Source organism: Cyanistes caeruleus, chromosome Z (assembly GCF_971803275.1).
Source record: "Cyanistes caeruleus chromosome Z, bCyaCae1.hap1.1, whole genome shotgun sequence".
NCBI lineage: Eukaryota > Metazoa > Chordata > Aves > Passeriformes > Paridae > Cyanistes > Cyanistes caeruleus.
The window spans coordinates 29692500-29701443 of NC_141732.1; the positions used below are offsets into that span (position 1 = coordinate 29692500).

Sequence of the window (8944 nt, forward strand, 5' to 3'; positions counted from 1 at the left end):
TTTCTAAAATATAGTGGAAATGTACTCACATGGTGGTTTAGATTCACCAATTTGAGTTTCCTGGCCAATGCACCAAATCTAGTGATGGATTTCAGCACTGGCCAAAAAGCACCAATGTACTTACCCATTTCTTGCTGCGAGATATGATTAGCAGGAGGCCACAACAGGCTCAAACCTTAAAAGGTATAAAGAAACTTTATTAATAGAACTAAAACAAGGAGAATCAGAATAAAACCTTCAGAACACTTTTCCTCTCCCTACCCAACTTCTTTCCTTTCCCAACTGATCATGCAGAGACAAAACCTGGGGTGTTAAATCAGTACCAACTATACAATATTCTTCCATCAGTTCTTGTAGGGAGATGAGTTTTCTCTTGCCATGCTATGGAGACTTCTCCACAAGAAATAGTTTTCTCATGACTCGATCGTCTCGAGTGTGACCCGGCTAGCTCAGTGATGAGGTTTCTCTTCACTCGAGTTTTGAGCCAGCATATGTTTGTGAGATTCACTGATTTTCTTCAAGAATTCAAGTCTGTAGAGCGAGTAAAGAAATCGGGGGGGACTCTCTCTCTGGTTTGCATTCCACAGTTTATTTCTGTGAAGGGGAATCCAAGGGATGAGAGACCAAGGATTTGGGGTCTGGGGGGTCTCTTTAAACAGGGTTTCTCGGAGGGAGGGAACATCATAGAGAGAACCAATTATTTTTCTCAGTTAGTACATCTTACAAACTTTCTACAAATCAAGGTTACACACACCAAGATAAGAAATAACAGACACCAACTTCTTCAAATGCCCATAAAGGTGTAGGAGTATTCTCCACAGAGGGGCAGAGGGGGAGAGAGGGGGGGCTTGGTTTCCTGGCAACCCAGGGGGGAAAGAAAGGGAAGGCAAGGTAAGCCTGGCCTCTCAGCTTCCATAGCTCAGAGGCATTCTGGGACAAGAAAAACAGAGTTACAAACTTGCGTGTTGGAAAGAAGGGTTCTCTTCTCTCAACCCCGTGCTTTCCTGGGCTAAAGAAACTTCAAGCAGCTGGAAATGCCAGCGGGGTCCTCTCTTTACTCTATCCGGCCTCTCGCTGTGGGGCTGAGGAGAGAAACTTCAGTAACCATGGTAACCTGACACCAGGTAAACAATTAGGAGAAAGAGAAGCTGGGGGGGGGAGAATCACAACTAAGAAAGGAGAAAAGATATATTTCAAGCTATCAGCTACAACATTCTCATGGCTTTTCATTTCCACAAATAGCAGCTGCCTGGGAAAAAATTTGCCATTGTGAAATTCCTCCCATTTTCACAGCCCTCCTAGAGGTGTGTCCATGGGCCATGAACTCAAGGGGTATTATTTTAAGGATGAGTTGTTCAAAGGCAAAGGTTCTCTTCATGTCTCTGGGATCATTTCTGGGAACAGAGGTTTTCTTATTCTCTCCCTGGGGACAAAGGGTCTTCGTTCTCATCTCTCTCTCTTGCTCCTCATGGGATCACAGCTACTCCAACATCTGCTTGGCTTCATCAGTGGATGCCTCTGCTCACATCAATAGTTTGAGTACTTCATCCCTCCATACTCTCTCATGAATTAAAGGAGATATTTCAGTGTATCACTTCCATCTCCATGGTACTATCAAAAGAACTTTCAGCCCCAGTAGGGCATCTCCTTATTCTCCTTCCATCTGAGGCTTGACTCCTTCTTTACTGACTTTGGTGTTTTCATGTTGTCTTTCTACGTGTCATCACTCCTTTTTTCTCCCTGGAGAGAGGATCAAGGTCTGCAGGTCTCATCTGCATAGTGAAAGGGTTAATATCTTGCCCAGGACTGGAGATGGTCCTAGGCAGTGGCCCCAGCAGTCACGGTGTTGGATTTCAGGCCCTGCTGGGCACCTCCCTCTGCTCGGCTGCTGCTGGGAGCGGGGGCTTGGCCTGGAGCTGGGGCTGGGGTCCCACAGCCTCCATCCCTGCCCAGGAGCTGCTGGGGTCCGGCCCAGCCCCATCCAGGCCGCATAGGCCCCGGGGGAGCAGGGCCAGGCCCACCAGAGCTCTGCTGCCTTTTGGGGCACAAAGAAAAGGGAGAGATTTCTTGGTCTTGGTGTTTTTAAAATGTGGATCTCACAAAGGCGGATCTTACTTCTAAATGGCCCAACAAGTTGTCATCTCTCAGGACTGGCCAGCTATTGGTGTTTCCCAGGCACAGGGGAAGCTCCCAGCAGCTTCTCTCAGAGAAATCACTTCAGCGGGTGGTTTCTTACTTCTTAATGTCAATCAGTGCAAAACCAGCACAACTCCTTGACTGGAAAATTAAGTAAGAAATCTGAGACTAGTTTTGATTCTCAGGAGTTCTTCCATGCCTATCTTCCAGTTAATAATTAGCTACATCATTGTGGTTTACTTTTTGTCCAGGCCCAGTAATAAATCGAGTTTTTGATTATCTTTATTACTTTTTTCATAGCTTTGCTACTATGTATTTCCTGTCTTTCTTACCCATTCTCCAAGAGTCAGAAACAGTATGGATCTGTACAGAGGCATGAGGATGATTTCTCTTTCATACCCACTTAATTTCCACTTCTATTTCCATTTCCATTTCCATCAATTTCTGTTTCCATCATTTCCATTTCCCCCTTCTTTCCTGTTCCTTCTAGGGCTCTAAAAGGGCCTCTTAACAGTAGGTACTGTTCTTTGACCTAAACCCAGGCAGAATATATGTGCCAGATTTCCTTTCCCACATTCTTCAGCAAACACTATTTTTAATATTATTAAATCATAGATATCTATCTATACACACATTAGCAGCATCAACACAATATTTTCACCTCCTCACTAATTACTCTTTAGAATAAATTCTCGTTTCTCCAGAGGATAATGACGCCCTGACCTGCAGCTCCCATCTCCTCTATCAAAAAAATAATAATAAAATAATAATAATAAAAAAGTATATATATATATATAAATTGTAGTATTAGACACCTTCCAGTCCTTTAGTACTGGAAATTTCTCATTCAGATCATTCCAGGATTTATCCCTAGACCTACAGTTCAATTGAAATGAATAGGAGATCCACAAAATAGATGTCCTAGGTGCTCGAGGATGGATGAAGTTATCCTCCTTAAATTAGGGGTTTTGTCCAGACAATTTCACCTAGACCTATGACTTTCAGTAAGAACAGTGTTTTTAAAGATATTTGCAAGTGTTTAAGTATTTTTTTTCATTGCAGGTTTTTACCAATTTATGGGAACTGATCATCTTTCTATTTATGCAGCACAAGAGTTTCCTCCAGGAAATATGATTCATCCAGTTCTTGGCTGCTAGTAAATTCTAACTAACACTGAACATTTTAAGCTACGTGGAACACATACTTCATGATTGTGGCAAATGTGTTATTTAGTTTCGGAATCCTGAAAATTCATCTCTGTACTGGAAAAACTGATTTTTAATAGTGAGACATATAGCTAGATCATCTTTGAACTCAAGCTAGTTTTTTCAAAGGAGGAATAAATTAAATTTCAATTCTAGTCTGGATGCCCAGAGTATGGAATTTGATTCATAAAAAAGTCTTTCTCTAGCATCTTTTAAACTGCTAATTAAATTGCTTCTCTTCTCAGCAAAAGGTTTCTGTGACTTTTAAATATCTCTTTCAAAGCTCACAGTCAGGATGGCCTTGCTCCACTAAGAGTTACATGTTGGTAGACTTTAATCATAACAGCTGCACACAGCTGATGACCACTTCCAAGAACCATCATGGCAGCTGGTTACTCTGCTGCAGTGACCAGCCTGCTCTGTGCTTTACAGCGTCTTTTCCAGTGCAACAGAAATGCCTGCCAGGAAAGCCTTTATTGCTGAAATATTTCACTGAGAACAGTGCGTTGGTCTCAAAGATCAAACATGAAGCACTTTTTGGAGTGTGACATTCTCTATTACTCCTCGGTATTAGGAAAATTTGAAGATATCATAAAGTCATAGAATCATTTAGGCTCAAAAAGACCCTTATAAACATCGAGTCCAACAGATAAGCTATCACTGCCAATTCCACATCTACAGTTAGTGACCACACATTTGGAATGGATAATTCATGTAACTTGTAGATGTATTCATCGTCAAACTCTTGTTGAGCATCTGGGGTGGTGAAAGTGCTGAGTGATATGGTACTTTGGATACCATCCAGCAGTATTGTCCATAAGAAAAATTAAATAAACTATATATATAACAAATGCATTTGATTTGATTATTTTTAAAGTAACTAGAAGATAAGTGTGAAAATATACACTGTGAACTATTGCCTGAGAGTTTGGCACATACAACAAAATAATGGAGTTTAGGGTTCCGTGACAATTTAAGTGTCTACCACTGAAACGAAGATATTTCAAATCCCTGGTTCATGTGTAATGAGTGCTGGAAGAAGGCAGCTTGGTGCAGTTCCCACTAACTGGAAAAGGCAAAACGTAACCCTAATTTTTAGAAAAGGTGAAAATGAAAGGCCTGGAGAGCTACAGACTGGTCTGTTTCACCTGTGTTCCTGGCAAGATCATGGAGCAGAACCTCCTGGAAACTCTGATAAAGCACATGAGAAACAGGGAGTCAACAGTTGACTGATGGCAGCCAACATGGCTTCACTAAGGTTTAACCTTGCCTGACAATTTTGGTGGTCTTCTGTGACGGGATTATGGTTTTGGTAGATGAGGGAATCTACCTGGAGTTGTGCAAAGTATTTGATACTGTTCAATACATCAGTCTTGACTGTAAGCTGGAGAAACATGGATTTAATGGGTGGAACACTCAGGGGATAGGGAATTGTCTGGATGTTCACACTCAAGGAGTTGCAGTCAGTGGCTCTGTGCCCAAATGGAGACAGTGTAAGGAGTGTCCCACGGAGATCCATGTTGTTACTAGAGCTGTTCAACATTTCTGTCAATGACATGGACAGTGGGATGGAGGGCACCCTCAGCAAATTGGCTGACAACACTGAGCTGTGGGGTACAGTCAACACTTTGGAGGGAAAGGACGCTATCCTGGTGGACCTTGGCAAGCTGAAGAGATTGGCCCATGAAAAACTCAGAAGTTCAACAAGGCCAAATTCAAGGTCCTGCACCTGGGCCAGAGCAACCCCAGACACAAATACAGGCTGGGCAGAGAAAAGATTGAGAGCAGCCACAATGAGAAGGACTCGGGAAACCACACCAGCTCAGCAAAGCACACTCACACACCAGCAAACCAAGTGTCCTGGGCTTCATCCAAAGCACCATGGACAGCAGGGTGAGGGATGGAATTCTGCCCCTGCCTGCTCTCATGACACCACATCTGGGGTCCTGCATCCAGCTCTGGGGTCATCAGCACAAGAAAGATGTGGGTCTGTTGGAGTCAGTCCAGAGGAAAGCCATGAAGGAGACCGAAGGGCTGGAGCACTTCTATGAAGAGCACTATAAAGACAGGCTGAAAGAGTCAGGGTTGTTCAGCCTGTAGAGGAAAAGACTTTGTGGAAATTCTCAATGTGGCCTTTCAGTAGTTCAAGAAGGCCATAAGAAAGCTAGAGCTGTGCATACCCCATTCATGGAAGTGTTCAAGGCCAGGCTGGACGGGGCTTAGAGCAACCAAGTGTGGTGGAAGGTGTCCCTGCCAATGGCAGGAGGGCTGGAACTAGATGATGGTGAAGTTCCTTTCCAGCTCAGACTTTTCTATGATTCACTGTTTCTGACTTCCTTTTTTTCTGTGGCTTTCTGTCAGTCAGATAACTGTAGATTAATAAATGAACCCTATTCAGAGTGAAGTCCATGCTACAGACACACACTAGCATTTGCCAGTGAGATATCAAAGTGGCAGAACATGGTCTCAGAGTTTTTCTTTTGGGAGCTCTGCATAAGTGATTTCTCCCAAGCAAAGGGTAAGCTGGAATGACTGAGGGTGATGGTCATCCAGCACTTCATCCCAGCAATTTACATAGGAAGATTCTTGGAAATTTTCTCAGAAATTAATGTACTCTTCATTTGGTAAAATCCTCTAGAAAAGGCAAAATGTGGTCAACCCACCATAACACCTTGTTATCCCAGCCAAAGTTTCCAGTTATTTCCATTTGTGCCTGATGTTTATGTGTCCATCTGTATGTTTTCTGAAATTTCTGGCAAGATCTGTTTGCCTATTTTTAAGCAATTCTTTAAATCCATTTCAGCTTTAAAGAGAAAGTCCTGATAGAGACAGCATAACTGAACTTTTAATTCAGTTTCAACTTTTTTATAATTTGTGGAAATTTGACTCAGATGCAGTTGTTGTAACTAAACCTGCTATGCACCAGGTTTTCTCTTAGCAGACTTCTTTATTTTTAAGTTTGTTATATGATTCTGCAGCCTAAAAAAAAGGCCTATGAACCTCCCTGCTTCTTATTACTCCCTATATAGATATGGAAAAAAGAAAAATGTTTCTTTCAGGAAAGCAGCCATGAAGTGTTTGACAGAGCCTGAAAATACTGATTGGAACAAATTAATATACCTAATTGAGGAAATAATACCTAAAATGAAGAAAGAAATTAAGATTCAGGGTGAATAATTTTTATTCTCTTCTTATATCTTCGAGGTAAAGATCAAGTATGTATGTTCAAGATATGTACACACTCTGAAAAATAAAGGAAACATACCAGTCTTTTTAATTTGTAGTTTTATAATGATTTTGAGGTTTCAAATCTCTTAATGAATTTACTTATTTCAAAAACATATCATACTTTTTTATAGCCCTATGTGGTTACTTTTTCCTCTGTGGATCTGCTAAAGATGTTTGAGATTAATAAGAAGATCTAAGTTCACTAGAAAAGAGGAAACATTGAAACCAGTTCTATGAAATTGTATAAAACATACAAAGTAAGCAGTGGGGAAAAAAAGGTTATTGTGATGATTTCAGTTTCCACAATCTTAAATTGTAAATGGAAACATTAACAGGCTAAAAATTAATATTAAGTGGTATGCCATTTTAATTCAGTGTTTTTATTTCAAAATCTGGTCTTCAAAAATAATACTCTTTTACTAGATAACAGAATCACATTTACCTGTTAAATGTATAAATTTTCTGACTATGCTTTTCAGATATTCCTGGATAGGAAGACTTATCTATAATCCCTGGCTGATGACTCTTTTTTTTCGTTACTACCCAAAGTTTCAGTCAAAATGGTATACACCTGAAAGTGTTTGAGTGATCTCTGTCCATGATAAAGTGATGTCATTGTGCAATGACACAAAATTAACTAAAATGCTAAAAAGATTACTTTATGAGGGTGCATATTTTGTATTATTAATTAATTAATTAATTAATTAATTAAAATAGCTGTACTTGAATTATTTTTATAGATATGCTACTGCTGCCAAGTAACTTTATTAATGCTTCCTAGCACAGTATTAACTCATTCAGTTGACATTTAAACCAGTATTTTTAGTGACATGCAATTGCCAATATTCTGTAAATTGTAGGAATTTTTTTTTCAGGCTTGCCTTTGGAATCAAACAATTCATTCCTAAACAAGAACAGTGTTTTACCTTTTTGTCTCCAGTGGGATCTTTCACTCAGTAAAATAGTTACCATCCAGCAAACAGAAGTGGAAATAAGAACTTTATAAATTCAGAGGTACCAGTGGTTGAGAGAGAAAACAGGGCTGGCATTTCAGAAAGCTATTAAGTTGTTTCTGTAATAAAATATAAAATACCAAGTAAACAAACTGATCTGTTTATATAAAAATGGGGAACAAGTAGTATTAAAAGAAAATAAAAATAGAATTAGAAATAAAAGCTTCATAACTTAAATAAACTATATTAAGACTTGAAATAATTCTGTTTATTTTAATGTAAATTGTGTCCCAAAATCCATAGATCAGCTTGGTGGTACAGCTGGATCTTACATTTAAAAATTCTAACATTGAATAAGAAAGGATTTAAAAACTTCAGATTGAGAAGAAATATTGTCTGTAATATTTTCATATTAAAATTGCTTTAACTGCTTGGAATTTTATTGCATGCTCAGTCCATAGAAGCTTAAAAAAAATATCTGTCCAAAATTAAGTGCTGCTGAAGCACCACTCAGGACAGATATTGCTGTTGTTATACACATCATTTTGAAGTAGAAAACTTTTCTGCCATGCAAGGTCTCTGATTATCCTTTACAAATCAGTCTTGTGAATAAAAGACAAATAAATCTGACAATGTGGTTTTATTTATAATAAAAATGGAGAATTAATATGTTATTACACTTAGAAAGCAACATAATTAATGTAGAGGATGTCCATCACAGAAAAGGAGGCTTTTTTACCTTGGTCCATGCAGCGATAGCCAGTCTTACTTGCAACAATTTATCTATTGCCTATTGCATACCTTTAGGATAGTAAGGCAAATGTTTGGGATCATAGACATGGAAGGTTATTAAAGTGTGAATAGCTAAAAGCAGGTTTATATTCTGAAATGTAATGTGTCAAATTATGGCAAGAAATATATACATGGCTCAATTATTCTTAGCAGGAAGAGTTGTCATTCATTTTTTCATGCCAAGCCTTATGCTTTTCCAATTTTATTGGTTTTTGTTGTATTTTACAAAACACAACTGATTCCACCCATAAAGGCTGGAACATTAAACCTCTCGCCTTGATGGTTTTCCATGGTTTTGCAACAGATTGGAAAATTACAAAAGCACTGAGGCACACAAGGACAGAGGGATGCATGGAAGGACTGAAGGGAGAGATAAAGAAACTAAGGAAATGGGAAGTGTGGAAGTATGGAGGGAGAGGGGAGAAAGGGGGGAATGGGGGAAGAGGGAGGGAGGGAGGCAGGAAGACAGGAAGACAGGAAGGCAGGAAGGCAGGAAGGCAGGAAGGCAGGAAGGCAGGAAGGCAGGAAGGCAGGCAGGAAGGCAGGAAGGCAGGAAGGCAGGCAGGAAGGCAGGAAGGCAGGAAGGCAGGCAGGAAGGCAGGAAGGCAGGCAGGAAGGCAGGAAGGCAGG

The 8944-nt window shown here is 39.9% G+C and overlaps 1 long non-coding RNA gene across 1 annotated transcript; it reads left to right on the plus strand.

Annotated features, from left to right (window-relative positions):
• The first annotated feature begins 932 nt into the window (after positions 1 to 932).
• LOC147648287 (uncharacterized) lies at positions 933 to 8152 on the plus strand. The gene is made up of 2 exons (XR_015280153.1): positions 933 to 1124; positions 3199 to 8152. It is a non-coding gene; the product is annotated as an uncharacterized LOC147648287 (long non-coding RNA).
• The last annotated feature ends 792 nt before the right edge of the window (positions 8153 to 8944 follow it).